Source organism: Bombina bombina, chromosome 2 (genome assembly GCF_027579735.1).
Source record: "Bombina bombina isolate aBomBom1 chromosome 2, aBomBom1.pri, whole genome shotgun sequence".
Classification (NCBI taxonomy): Eukaryota; Metazoa; Chordata; class Amphibia; order Anura; family Bombinatoridae; genus Bombina; species Bombina bombina.
Window position 1 is genome coordinate 32,923,688 of NC_069500.1, and position 14,736 is coordinate 32,938,423.

A 14,736-nucleotide genomic window follows, 5' to 3' on the forward strand; every position below is an offset into this window, starting at 1 on the left:
GAAATCCTTAAATTTAAAGGTATGGAGATTGAACGCTTGATTCTTGGTCAAAGAAGTTTCTCTGACTCTGTGATTAATACTATGTTACAGGCTCGTAAATCTGTATCTAGAGAGATATATTATAGAGTCTGGAAGACTTATATTTCTTGGTGTCTTTCTCATCATTTTTCTTGGCATTCTTTTAGAATACCGAGAATTTTACAGTTTCTTCAGGATGGTTTAGATAAGGGTTTGTCCGCAAGTTCCTTGAAAGGACAAATCTCTGCTCTTTCTGTTCTTTTTCACAGAAAGATTGCTATTCTTCCTGATATTCGTTGTTTTGTACAAGCTTTGGTTCGTATAAAACCTGTCATTCAGTCAATTTCTCCTCCTTGGAGTTTGAATTTGGTTCTGGGAGCTCTTCAAGCTCCTCCGTTTGAACCTATGCATTCATTGGACATTAAATTGCTTTCTTGGAAAGTTTTGTTCCTTTTGGCCATCTCTTCTGCCAGAAGAGTTTCTGAATTATCTGCTCTTTCTTGTGAGTCTCCTTTTCTGATTTTTCATCAGGATAAGGCGGTGTTGTGAACTTCTTTTGAATTTTTACCTAAAGTTGTGAATTCCAACAACATTAGTAGAGAAATTGTGGTTCCTTCATTATGTCCTAATCCTAAGAATTCTAAGGAGAAATCGTTGCATTCTTTGGATGTTATTAGAGCTTTGAAATATTATGTTGAAGCTACTAAATCTTTCCGAAAGACTTCTAGTCTATTTGTTATCTTTTCCGGTTCTAGAAAAGGCCAGAAAGCTTCTGACATTTCTTTGGCATCTTGGTTGAAATCTTTAATTTATCTTGCCTATGTTGAGTCGGGTAAAACTCCGCCTCAGAGGATTACAGCTCATTCTACTAGGTCAGTTTCTACTTCCTGGGCGTTTAGGAATGAAGCTTCGATTGATCAGATTTGCAAAGCAGCAACTTGGTCCTCTTTGCATACTTTTACTAAATTCTACCATTTTGATGTATTTTCTTCTTCTGAAGCAGTTTTTGGTAGAAAAGTACTTCAGGCAGCGGTTTCAGTTTGAATCTTCTGCTTATGTTTTTCATTAAATTTTATTTTGGGTGTGGATTATTTTCAGCAGGAATTGGCTGTCTTTATTTTATCCCTCCCTCTCTAGTGACTCTTGTGTGGAAAGATCCACATCTTGGGTAATCATTATCCCATACGTCACTAGCTCATGGACTCTTGCTAATTACATGAAAGAAAACATAATTTATGTAAGAACTTACCTGATAAATTCATTTCTTTCATATTAGCAAGAGTCCATGAGGCCCGCCCTTTTTTTGTGGTGGTTATGATTTTTGTATAAAGCACAATTATTCCAATTCCTTATTTTTTATGCTTTCGCACTTTCTTATCACCCCACTTCTTGGCTATTCGTTAAACTGAATTGTGGGTGTGGTGAGGGGTGTATTTATAGGCATTTTAAGGTTTGGGAAACTTTGCCCCTCCTGGTAGGAATGTATATCCCATACGTCACTAGCTCATGGACTCTTGCTAATATGAAAGAAATGAATTTATCAGGTAAGTTCTTACATAAATTATGTTTTTTCGTGCCTCAGTGCGCATTGAGAGCCGGAGGTGACAGCTTGCAGAGGTTTACTCCGGGTGTTAGACAGACTCCTTAATTGTCTTCCGGAACGTTCCTTTTGACACTGAAGGGCAGGTAGGCGCCACAGCAGAGCTGTGGCGAGGTACAGTTGGATTAAACGTTTTTCAAAGTAACGTTTTTCTCCAACATTGGTGTGTCCGGTCCACGGCGTCATCCATTACTTGTGGGAAATATTCTCCCCCACAGGGAAAGGCAAGGAGAGCACACAGCAAGAGCTGTCCATATAGCTCCCCCTCTGGCTCCGCCCCCCAGTCATTCTCCTTGCCGCTCTGAACAAGTAGCATCTCCACGGGGATGGTGAGGAGTTTGTGGTGTTAGTTGTAGTTTTTTATTCTTCTATCAAGAGTTTGTTATTTTAAAATAGTGCTGGCTTGTACTATTTACTCTACAACAGAAAAGTGATGAAGATTTCTGTTTAAGAGGGCTATGATTTTAGCACAAGTAACTAAAATCCATTACTGTTACCTCGCAGGACTGTTGAAACCAGAGAACTTCAGTTGGGGGTAACAGTTTGCAGACTCATCTGCTTCAGGTATGACTAGTCTCCTTCTAACAACACAGGCTAATGCTAGATGAGTCATTTTTCCCCTCAGGGAAAACGGTAAGCCATTTTTCTTTCACCTCAGTAAAAAAGATAACAGGCTTCCCCTTTTTGATTTTTATGCTGGTAGACACTGTTAGGGGCCAAATCGATTGGTTTTTATTACAATATGATGGCAATTGAAATTTTTTATAAGCTCATTTACACTTGGGGACGTTTTTTATTGATCTGGCTTGCTTTAGACACCTAAATCTAGTCAGGAAGGCCCTTTCACTCTAGTGTACTGAGGGAGGAGGCCTCATTTTAGCACTTCAGCTATGCAGTAGATTTTAAGGCAGTGCATGCAGTCTTATGTGAGAGGGTCTTGTGGCTCAGAAAGTGACTCCAGAAGGCTTATTTCTGTGGATGGTTGACCCCTAAGGAAGGTAAAAAGCTACAGCATGCTGTAGCTGGGATTGTGGTGTATAAAAACGGTTAAATCCAACATTTAGCTCCGGTTTGCTTGTTTTAAGAGCTAGAGTCTCCATATTTGCTGTGCAATACTTTCTAAGCATTAAGACACTGGGGTCCAAATTTCCGAAAAATCGGAAATTGCCTTCATAGTTTTTTGAACATTCAGAAATAAAGTGTGTCATTTTATTATTTAAAGAGACAGTAACGTTTTTGTTTAAAATCGTTTTAATTGCATTGTTTGCCTGCCTAAATCTGTTTAACATGTCTGTGCCATCAGATAACCTATGTTCTGTGTGTGTAGAGACAAATGTGGTTCCCCCTTCGAGTGTTTGTGATAATTGTGCCATAGCGTCCAAACAAAATGAGGACAGCTCTGTTACATTTCATAATGTTGCCCAAGATGATTTATCTAATGAAGGTAGTGGGGATAGTTCTACATCCTCTCCTTCTGTGTCTACACCAGCTTTGCCCGCGCAGGCGACACCTAGCGCGCCAGTGCTTATTTCTATGCAACAATTAACAGCAGTAGTGGATAATTCTATAGCAAATCTTTTATCCAAACTGCCAGCATTTCAGAGAAAGCGTGATTGTTCAGTTTTAAATACAGATAAAAGGGATGAACAATCAGACGCTGACGATGCTTTATCTATTTTACCCTCACATCAATCAGAATTGGCTGTGAGGGAAGGGCTGTCTGAGGGTGAAATTTCAGACTCAGGAAAAATTTCTCAACAGGCAGAACCTGATATAGTAGCATTTAAGTTTAAGCTAGAACATCTCCGCGCTTTGCTAAAGGAGGTATTAGCTACTCTGGATGACTGTGATTCTATGGTAGTACCAGAGAAGTTGTGCAAATTGGACAAATTTTTAGAGGTCCCAGTGCACGACAACGCCTTTCCAATACCCAAAAGGGTAGCGAACATAGTGGAAAAGGAGTGGGAGAAGCCAGGTGTACCCTTTGCCCCACCTCCTATATTTAAGAAAATGTTTCCCATAGTAGACCCTAGAAGGGACGCATGGCAGACGGTCCCGAAGGTTGAGGGAGCTGTTTCAACACTAGCGAAGCGCACCACTATTCCTATAGAGGACAGCTGCGCTTTCAAAGATCCTATGGATAAAAAATTGGAAGGATTGCTTAAAAAGATTTTTGTTCAGCAAGGGTTCATCCTTCAACCAGCTACGTGTGTTATTACTGTCACTTCAGCGGCGTCCTTTTGGTTCGAGGAACTAGAAAGGTCGCTCCAGAAAGAGACTTCCTATGAAGAAGTCATGGACAGAATTCACGCATTAAAATTAGCTAATTCCTTTATATTGGATGCCGCCTTTCAAATAACGAAATTGGCGGCGAAAAACTCAGGTTTTGCTATAGTAGCGCGGAGGGCGCTTTGGCTAAAATCCTGGTCGGCAGATGTGTCGTCCAAGACTAAGTTACTTAATATTCCTTTCAAGGGTAAGACCCTTTTTGGGCCGGAATTTGGGGCCAGACATCACTGGGGGTAAGGGCCATGCCCTCCCACAGGATAGGCCTTTTAAGGCTAAGAACAAGTCTAATTTTCGTTCCTTTCGCAATTTCAGGAACGGACCGGCTAATAACTCCACTGCCGCTAGACAAGAAGGTAACGCGGCCCAGCCCAAACCCGCTTGGAAGCCCATGCAAGGCTGGAACAAGGGTAAACAGACCAAGAAACCTGCTGCTGCTGCTACCAAGACAGCATGAAGGGGTAGCCCCCGATCAGGGACCGGATCTGGTAGGGGGCAGACTATCTCTCTTCGCTCAGACTTGGGCAAGAGATGTTCCGGATCCCTGGGCACTAGAGATAGTCTCCAAGGGATACCTGCTAGAGTTCAAGGGACTTCCTCCAAGGGGAAGGTTCCACCTGTCTCGCTTATCTTCAGACCAGATAAAGAAACAGGCATTCTTACATTGTGTAAGAGACCTATCAAAGATGGGAGTGATAAACCCAGTCCCCTCCGGGGAACAAGATCTAGGTTTTTACTCAAACCTGTTTGTGGTTCCCAAAAAAGAGGGAACTTTCAGGCCAATTCTGGATTTAAAGATATTAAACAAGTTCCTCAGAGTTCCATCCTTCAAAATGGAAACCATTCGGACAATCTTGCCGACAATCCAGCAGGGTCAATATTTGACTTCTGTGGATCTAAAGGATGCATATCCCAATCCACAAAACTCATCATCCGTTCCTGAGGTTCGCCTTTCTGGACAAACATTACCAGTTCGTGGCTCTTCCATTCGGTTTAGCCACCGCTCCCAGAATTTTCACAAAGGTGCTAGGGTCCCTTCTAGCGGTCCTAAGGCCGAGGGGCATCGCTGTAGCACCTTATCTAGACGACATCCTAATCCAAGCGTCGTCTCTTTCCAAAGCAAGGGCCCACACAGACATTGTGTTGGCTTTTCTCAGATCTCGCGGGTGGAAGGTGAACATAGAAAAGAGTTCACTGTCACCATCCACAAGGGTTCCTTTTCTGGGAACAATAATAGATTCTGTGGAAATGAAGATCTTCCTGACAGAAGTCAGAAAGATAAAGCTTTTAAACGCTTGTCGAGTTCTTCATTCTATTCCTCAACCCTCCATAGCTCAGTGCATGGAAGTAATAGGACTAATGGTCGCAGCAATGGACGTGGTTCGTTTGCTCGAATTCATCTAAGACCATTACAGCTGTGCATGCTCAATCAGTGGAATGGGGACTATACAGACTTGTCTCCCCAAATTCAAGTAGACCAGGTAACCAGGGACTCACTTCTCTGGTGGTTGACCCAGGATCACCTGTCTCAGGGAATGAGTTTCCGCAGACCGGAGTGGGTCATCGTCACGACAGACGCCAGCCTCTTGGGGTGGGGTGCGGTCTGGGACTCCCTGAAAGCTCAGGGCCTATGGTCTCGGGAAGAGTCGCTTCTCCCGATAAACATTTTGGAACTAAGAGCAATATTCAATGCGCTCCTGGCTTGGCCTCAGCTAGCGGAAGCCAGGTTCATAAGATTTCCGTCGGACAACATAACGACTGTTGCGTACATCAATCATCAGGGGGGAACAAAGAGTTCCCTAGCGATGAAGGAAGTAACCAAGATCATCAAATGGGCAGAGAATCACTACTGCCATCTATCCGCTATTCAGATCCCAGGAGTAGACAACTGGGAGGCGGACTATTTGAGTCGTCAGACTTTCCATCCGGGGGAGTGGGAACTCCACCCGGAGGTCTTTGCTCAGTTAACCCAATTATGGGGCATTCCAGACATGGATCTAATGGCGTCCCGTCAGAACTTCAAGATTCCTTGCTATGGGTCCAGATCCAGGGATCCCAAGGCGACTCTAGTGGATGCATTAGTGGCGCCTTGGTCGTTTAACCTAGCGTATGTGTTTCCACCGTTTCCTCTCCTTCCCAGGCTCATAGCCAGGATCAAACAGGAGAAGGCCTTGGTGATTCTGATAGCTCCTGCGTGGCCACGCAGGACTTGGTATGCAGACCTGGTGAATATGTCATCGGCTCCACCATGGAAGCTACCTTTGAGACAGGACCTTCTAGTACAAGGTCCATTCGAACATCCAAATCTAGTTTCTCGGCAGCTGACTGCTTGGAAATTGAACGCTTGATTTTATCAAAGCGTGGGTTCTCGAATTCTGTGATAGATACTCTGGTCCAAGCCAGAAAACCTGTGACTAGAAAGATTTACCATAAAATATGGAAAAAATATATCTGCTGGTGTGAATCCAAGGGATTCTCCTGGAGTAAGATTAAAATTCCAAAGATTCTCTCCTTTCTCCAAGAAGGTTTGGATAAAGGGTTGTCGGCTAGTTCTCTAAAAGGACAGATTTCCGCTTTATCTGTCTTGTTACACAAACGATTGGCAGCTGTGCCAGATGTACAATCTTTTGTTCAGGCTTTGGTTAGAATCAAGCCTGTTTTCAGACCCATGACTCCTCCTTGGAGTCTAAATTTAGTTCTTTCAGTTCTTCAAGGGGTTCCGTTTGAACCTTTACATTCCATAGATATTAAGTTATCTTGGAAAGTTCTGTTTTTGGTTGCTATTTCTTCTGCTAGAAGAGTTTCTGAATTATCTGCTTTGCAATGTAATCCACCCTATCTGGTTTTCCATTCAGATAAGGTTGTTTTACGTACTAAGCCTGGTTTTCTTCCAAAAGTTGTTTCCAACAAGAATATTAACCAGGAAATAGTTGTTCCTTCTCTGTGTCCGAATCCAGTTTCAAAGAAGGAACGTTTATTACACAATTTAGATGTTGTTCGTGCTTTAAAGTTCTACTTAGAAGCAACAAAAGATTTTAGACAAACCTCATCTTTGTTTGTCGTTTACTCTGGTAAGAGGAGAGGTCAAAAAGCTACTGCTACCTCTCTCTCTTTCTGGCTGAAAAGCATTATTCGATTGGCTTATGAGACTGCCGGATGGCAACCTCCTGACCGAATCACAGCTCACTCTACTAGGGCTGTGGCTTCCACATGGGCCTACAAGAACGAGGCTTCTGTTGATCAGATATGTAAGGCAGCGACTTGGTCCTCTCTGCACTCTTTTGCCAAATTCTACAAATTTGATACTTATGCTTCTTCGGGGGCTATTTTTGGGAGAAAGGTTTTGCAAGCCGTGGTGCCTTCCATTTAGGTAACCTGATTTGCTCCCTCCCCTCATCCGTGTCCTAAAGCTTTGGTATTGGTTCCCACAAGTAATGGATGACGCCGTGGACCGGACACACCAATGTTGGAGAAAACAATTTATGCTTACCTGATAAATTACTTTCTCCAACGGTGTGTCCGGTCCACGGCCCGCCCTGGTTTCCTAATCAGGTTGAAAATTTTTTTTCTTTATACACTACAGTCACCACGGCACCCTATAGTTTCTCCTTTTTCTCCTAACCGTCGGTCGAATGACTGGGGGGCGGAGCCAGAGGGGGAGCTATATGGACAGCTCTTGCTGTGTGCTCTCCTTGCCTTTCCCTGTGGGGGAGAATATTTCCCACAAGTAATGGATGACGCCGTGGACCGGACACACCGTTGGAGAAAGTAATTTATCAGGTAAGCATAAATTCTGTTTTTTACTGGTGGGCCTTAAAGTTCGTCACAAGGGTTAAAAATCGTTCCTTACTTGGGGTGCAATATCCTATAGCATAATAGGTACCTTCCCTATCAAAATTTGTCATTTTGCATAACGTTAGGGCACTTTTGGGGAATCTGTGTACACTTTTTTTCCTTAAAGGTACAGTAACGTTTTTTTTCAAAAATCGTTTTTCTCAAATAATAAAGATTTCCAAGACTTGTGCTGTTTTTATTAGTCTGTTCAACATGTGTGACATTGAAGAAAGTCAGTGTTCTATGTGTTTAGAAGTCGTTGTGGAACCCCCCCTTACATTGTGTCCGCCTTGTACTGAAAGGGCCTTACACTGTAAAGATTATATTTTAGGTAATGAAAGTGTGTCTAAAGATGATTCTCAGTCTGAAGAGAACCAGGACATGCCTCCTAATTCTTTTCAAGTGTCTCAACCCATAACACCTGCTCAAGAGACGCGTCTACTTCCTTTACCTTACAAGATATGGTGGCAGTAATGTCTAATACCCTTACAGAGGTACTGTCCAAACTGCCAGGTTTGCAGGGTAAACGCAGTAGGTCAGGTTTTGATGCAAACGCTGAACCTTCTGATGCTTAGTGCCTATTTCCGATGCACCCTCACTATGCTCTGATGTGGGGGTTAGGGATTTTATGTCTGAGGGAGAATGTTCAGAATCAGGGAACCCCATTCTTCCTTCAGACTCGGACACTCCGTCCTTTAAATTTAAATTAGAACACCTCCGCCTGTTGCTCAGCGAGGTTTTGGCAACTCTAGACGATTGCGATCCTATCACAATTCCCCCAGAAAAATTGTGTAAAATGGATAAGTATTTAGAAGTGCCTACTTACACATGCATTTCCGGTTCCTAAAAGAATTGCGGAAATTGTTAAGAGGGAATGGGATAGACCAGGTATACCATTTTCTCCCCCTCCTAACTTTAAGAAAATGTTTCCGATATCTGATGCCATGCGGGACTCCTGGCAACTTGTCCCTAAGGTAGAAGGAGCTATCTCCACTCTAGCAAAGCGTACAACTATACCCATTGAGGACAGTTGTGCTTTTAAAGACCCTATGGATAAGAAATTAGAGGGTCTTCTAAAGAAATTATTCGTTCACCAGGGTTTTCTCCTACAGCCTGCATTGTTCCTGTAACTATGGCAGCGGCTTTCTGGTTTGACGCCCTGGAGAAGTCTCTGAAGGTAGAGACCCCCTTAGAGGAAATTCTTGATAGAATTAAGGCCCTTATTTTGGCTAATTCATTTATTACAGACGCTGCTTTTCAGATTACAAAATTAGCAGCGAAGAATGCAGGCTTTGCCATTCTGGCGTGCAGAGCGTTATGGCTAAAGTCGTGGTCTGCTGACGTATCGTCTAAATCTAAGCTTTTAACTTTTCCCTTCAAAGGCAAGACCCTATTTGGGCCTGAGCTGAAGGAAATAATTTCTGACATTACTGGAGGTAAGGGGCACGCCCTACCTCAGGACAAATCCCTCAAGACGAGGGGTAGACAAAATAGTTTTCGTTCCTTTCGAAATTTTAGAGGAGTTTCCTCGACTCCCGGGTTCCTCTGCTAAGCAGGAAGGGAACTTTACTCAATCCAAGTAGGTCTGGAGACCTAACCAGGCCTGGAATAAAGGTAAACAAAACAAGAAGCCCGCTGCTGCTACCAAGACAGCATGAAGGGGCAGCCCCCGATCCGGGACCGGATCTAGTAGGTCGGCAGACTCTCTTTCTTTGCTCAGGCTTGGGCAAGGGACGTACAAGATCCCTGGGCGTTACAGATTGTGACCCAGGGGTACCAGCTGGAATTCAGATTGTCTCCCCAGGGGGAGATTTTATCTTTCACGTTTGTCTGTAGACCAGACAAAAAGAGAGGCGTTCTTACGCTGTGTAAAAGACCTCTACACAATGGGTGTAATTTGCCCAGTTCCAAAAATGGAACAGGGGCAGGGGTTCTACTCAAATCTCTTTGTGGTTCCCAAAAAAGAGGGAACCTTCAGACCTATTTTAGACCTCAAGTGTCTAAACAAGTTTCTCAGAGTCTCATCATTAAAGATGGAGACCATTCGTATGATCTTACCAATGATTCAGGAGGGTCAATATATGACCATGGTGGACCTGAAGGACGCGCACCTTCACATTCCTATCCACAAGGATCATCATCGGTTCCTAAGATTTGCCTTCCAGGACAAACATTATCAGTTTGTGGCTCTTCCCTTCGGGTTGGCCACGGCTCCCAGGATCTTCACAAAGGTTCTAGGGTCCCTTCTAGCGGTTCTCAGGCCGCGAGGTATAGCAGTGGCGCCCTATCTGGACGATATCTTGATCCAGGCGTCAACCTATCATCTGTCCAAATCTCACACGGACATCGTGTTGTCATTTCTAAGAACTCACAGTTGGAAAGTGAATGTAGAAGAGAGTTCACTAGTCCCACAAACAAGAGTTCCATTCCTGGGAACTCTGATAGACTCAGTAAACATGAATATATTTCTGACGGAGGTCAGAAAATCAAAGATTCTAAATACTTGCCGAACTCGGTCCCTTCACCAGCCAACGGTGGCTCAGTGTATGGACGTTATCGGACTAATGGTAGCAGCAATGGACATCATCCCGTTTGCTCGCTTTCATCTCAGACCACTACAACTGTGCATGCTCAGGCAGTGGAATGGGGATTATGCGAATTTATCTCCTCAGATAAATCTGGACCAGGAGACCAGAGATTCTCTTCAGTGGTGGTTGTCACAAGACCATCTGTCCCAGGGGATGTGCTTTCGCAGGCCATTTTGGGTTATAGTAACGACGGACGCCAACCTCATGGGCTGGAGTGCAGTCTGGAATTCCCTGAAGGCTCAGGGTGTGTGGACTCAGGCGGAGTCTCAACTGCCAATCAATATTCTGGAACTGAGAGCGATATTCAACATGCTTCAGGCGTGGCCTCAGTTGGCTTCGACCAAATTCATAAGATTCCAGTCGGACAACATCACGACTGTGGCGTATATCAATCATCAGGGGGGAACAAGGAGTTATCTAGCGATGATAGAGGTATCAAAAATAATCCGATGGGCGGAGACTCACTCTTCCCATCTCTCTGCTATCTACATCCCAGGAGTAGAGAACTGGGAAGCGGATTTCCTAAGTCGTCAGACTTTTCATCCAGGGGAGTGGGAACTCCACCCGGAGGCGTTTGCTACTTTGATTCATCAATGGGGCACACCGGAATTGGATCTGATGGCATCTCGACAGAATGCCAAACTTCCTCTGTACGGGTCCAGATCAAGGGACCCCCAGGCGGTACTGATAGATGCTCTAGCAGTACCTTGGTTGTTCAACCTGGCCTATGTGTTTCCACCTTTTCCTCTCCTGCCTCGTGTGATTGCAAGGATCAAACAGGAGAGGGCTTCAGTGATTCTAATAGTTCCTGCGTGGCCACGCAGGACCTGGTATGCAGATCTAGTGGACATGTCGTCTCTGACACCGTGGAAACTGCCATTGAGATAGGACCTCCTCATTCAGGGTTCATTCCAACACCCAAATCTAACTTCTCTGCAGCTGACTGCTTGGAGATTGAACGCTTGATTTTGTCTAAGCAGGGTTTCTCCGAGTCGGTTATTGACACTCTGATTCAGGCTCGCAAGCCGGTCACTAGAAAGATTTACCATAAGATATGGCGTAAATATTTTTATTGGTGCGAATCCAAGGGCTACTCATGGAGTAAAGATAGGATTCCTAGGGTTCTGTCTTTTCTCCAAGAAGGATTGGAGAAGGGATTATCAGCTAGTTCCTTAAAAGGACAAATTTCTGCTTTTTCAATTTTGCTTCATAAGCGTCTGGCAGATGTTCCAGACGTTCAGGCCTTTTGTCAGGCTTTAATCAGAATCAAGCCTATGTTTAAACCTATTGCTCTGCCATGGAGTTTAAATTTGGTTCTTAATGTTCTCCAAGGGGTTCCGTTTGAACCCATGCATTCCTTAGATGTTAAACTATTATCTTGGAAAGTTTTGTTTCTTGTTGCTATCTCTTCTGCTCAAAGGGTTTCTGAGCTTTCTGTGTTACAATGTGATTCACCTTACCTTATATTCCATTCTGATAAGGTGGTTTTGCGTACTAAACCTGGATTCCTTCCAAAGGTTGTTTCCAATAATAATATTAATCAAGAAAGTGTGGTTCATTCCTTGTGTCCTAATCCTTCCTCTAAGAAGGAACGGCTGTTGCATAATCTGGACGTGGTCCGTGCTTTAAAATTTTATTTACAAGCAACTAAGGAATTTCGTCAAACATATTCTCTCTTTGTTGTTTATTCTGAAAGACGGAGAGGTCAAAAGGCTATGACTACCTCTCCTTCCTTTTGGCTCAAAAGCATTATCCGTCTGGCATATGAGACTGCTGGACAGCAGCCTCCTGAAAAGATTACGGCTCATTCCACTAGGGCTGTGGCTTCCACATGGGCTTTTAAAAATGAGGCTTCTGTTGAACAGATTTGTAAGGCTGCGACTTGGTCTTCTCTTCATACTTTTTCAAAATTTTACAAATTTGATACTTTTGCTTCTTCTGAGGCTATTTTTGGGAGAAAGGTTCTTCAAGCAGTGGTGCCTTTCGTTTAGGTTCCTGTCTTGTCCCTCCCTTTCATCCGTGTCCTAAGCTTTGGTATTGGTATCCCACAAGTAAGGATGAAAATCGTGGACTCGGTATATCTTGTAAAAGAAAAGGAAATTTATTCTTACCTGATAAATTGATTTCTTTTACGATATACCGAGTCCACGGCCCACCCTGTCATTTGAGACAGGATTTATTTTTTCTAAACTTCAGTCACCTCTGCACCTTTTTAGTTTTTCCCTTTCTCTTCCTATACCTTCGGTCGAATGACTGGGGGGAGGAGTTAAGGGAGGAGCTATATAGCAGCTCTGCTGTGGTGCTCTTTGCCACTTCCTGTTAACAGGAGGATTATATCCCACAAGTAAGGATGAAAACCCTGGACTCGGTATATCGTAAAAGAAATCAATTTATCAGGTAAGAATTAATTTCCTTTTTTAACAGAGCTAAACTGGGATCTTCTATGTAAGTTTTTAAACGGTTTGATACTGTATTTTTAAATCTGTTTCTGTGCATATTATTCTTTATAGTAGTGTCTTTTACATGCAGTTAAATGAGAATTAGTGTATACTGTCCCTTTTAAGAAATGAGAGGGAAAAACTAGCTCTCTAACAAGTGTGTATTATGTCCATATGCAAATGCAGTCTAAGAACTGCAACTTTTTTTTTTATTAGATTAAGCAGCAAAATAGCTAATGCATGTATATGGCAAACTTTTTCTACATTGAAAACTTTATTTAAATAGCCAATATTTGTTTTGGTGTACATTGGCCGTGCAGAGCCAGCTACTGTGCAAGATGCTCTGTGCAGTGACTGTTTACATGGGCTCAAAGCCACAGCACAATTAGCCCTATTAACTGCTGCATCAATGTTTAATGTTGGCTGAACTCACCAAGGTCCTCTGGCCAACCCAATAAGCAGGACATTGTGTGGCCATGTCAGCATGATGGAGCTAAATATCCATGTATATGGTATATGTTTTTTTGGATATTCGTTGCTGAGTGTGGCAGTAACTGAGGATTACCCTCTTTGGATTCCGTTTTGTGCTGGACTTTTGTATTATTATTAGCATGAGGGAGCTAATCGTGCCGGCGAGTAAGGCATTGCAGAGCTGTGGGTATTTGGAACTGTTCATAATTCCTTCTACCTTGACTAAGACCCCAGTTCCAGCTGAAGAAAAACAGACCCAAAGCATGATGCTGCCACCAAAATGCTTCACTGTGGGTATGGTGTTCTTTTGGTTATATGCAGTGCTGTTTTTGCGACGAACATATCTTTTGGAATTATGGCCAAAAAGTTTAATCTTGGTTTCATCAAACCAGAACACCTTTTGCAACATGCTTTTGGGAGACTTCAGATGTGTTTTTGCAAAATTTAGCTGGGCTTGGATGTTATTTTTTGTAAGAAAAGGCTTCCGTCTTGCCATTCTACCCCATAGCCCAGACATATGAAGAATACGGGCGATTGTTGTCACATGCACCACACAGCCAGTACTTGCCAGATATTCCTGCAGTTCCTTTAATGGTGCTGTAGGCCTCGTGGCAGCCTCCCAGACCAGTTTTTTAATAGTCTTTTCATCAATTTTGGAGGGACATCCAGTTCTTGGTAATGGCACTGTTGCGCCATATTTTCTCCACTTGATGATGACTGTCTTCCCTGTGTTCCATGGTATATCTAACGCCTTGGAAATTATTTTCTACCGTTCTCCTGACTGATACCTTTTAACAATGAGATCCCTCTGATGCTTTGGAAGCTCTCTGTGAACCATGGCTTTTGCTGTAGGTTGTGACTAAGAAAATGTCAGGAAAGACCTACTAGAACAGCTGAACTTTATTTGGGGTTAATCAGAGGCACTTTAAATGATGACAGGTGTGTACTGACTCCTATTTAACATGATTTTGAATGTGATTGCTCAATTCTAAACACAGCTACATCTCACACTTATGCAACCACATTATTTTAGGTTTTTTTTCTTACTTCCCTCCATCTAGAAGTTTCAGTTTGTTTTTCAATCAAGTTGTACAGTTTATAGGCCACACTAAAGGTGGAAAAAGTTCTGAAATGATTTATCTTTGTCTCATTTTTTTTACATCACAGAAACCTGACATTTTAACAGGGGTGTGTTAACTTTTTATATCCACTGTATATATTTTAAAATAAATAGAACATTTCTTCTATGTGGGTTAGTGCTATATGTCAGGTTTGTGCACAATCAATAAGTGTTAGTTTTTTTTTTTTATTGAAGTCTATGCGGAGAAGAAGTTAGTGTGGTCGCAATATCCAAAGTCCTGAAGTTGGCACTTGTAGACTCTCTCTCACGCGCAAACATTTTGCTTAACCCACGTGCGTTAAAAGTTTACGTCAGACGGTGTTTGTGCTCGAGTGAAAAGTGCACCACTTAAAACTAGCCCATAAGAGGGGAAAATTACAT

The 14,736-nt window shown here is 43.0% G+C and overlaps 1 protein-coding gene across 1 annotated transcript in view; it reads left to right on the top strand.

Moving 5' to 3' along the window:
• LOC128648384 (von Willebrand factor A domain-containing protein 5A) overlaps window positions 1-14,736 on the top strand; it is a 314,477-nt gene that overhangs the window by 196,242 nt on the left and 103,499 nt on the right. The gene's annotated exons all lie outside the window — the stretch shown is intronic.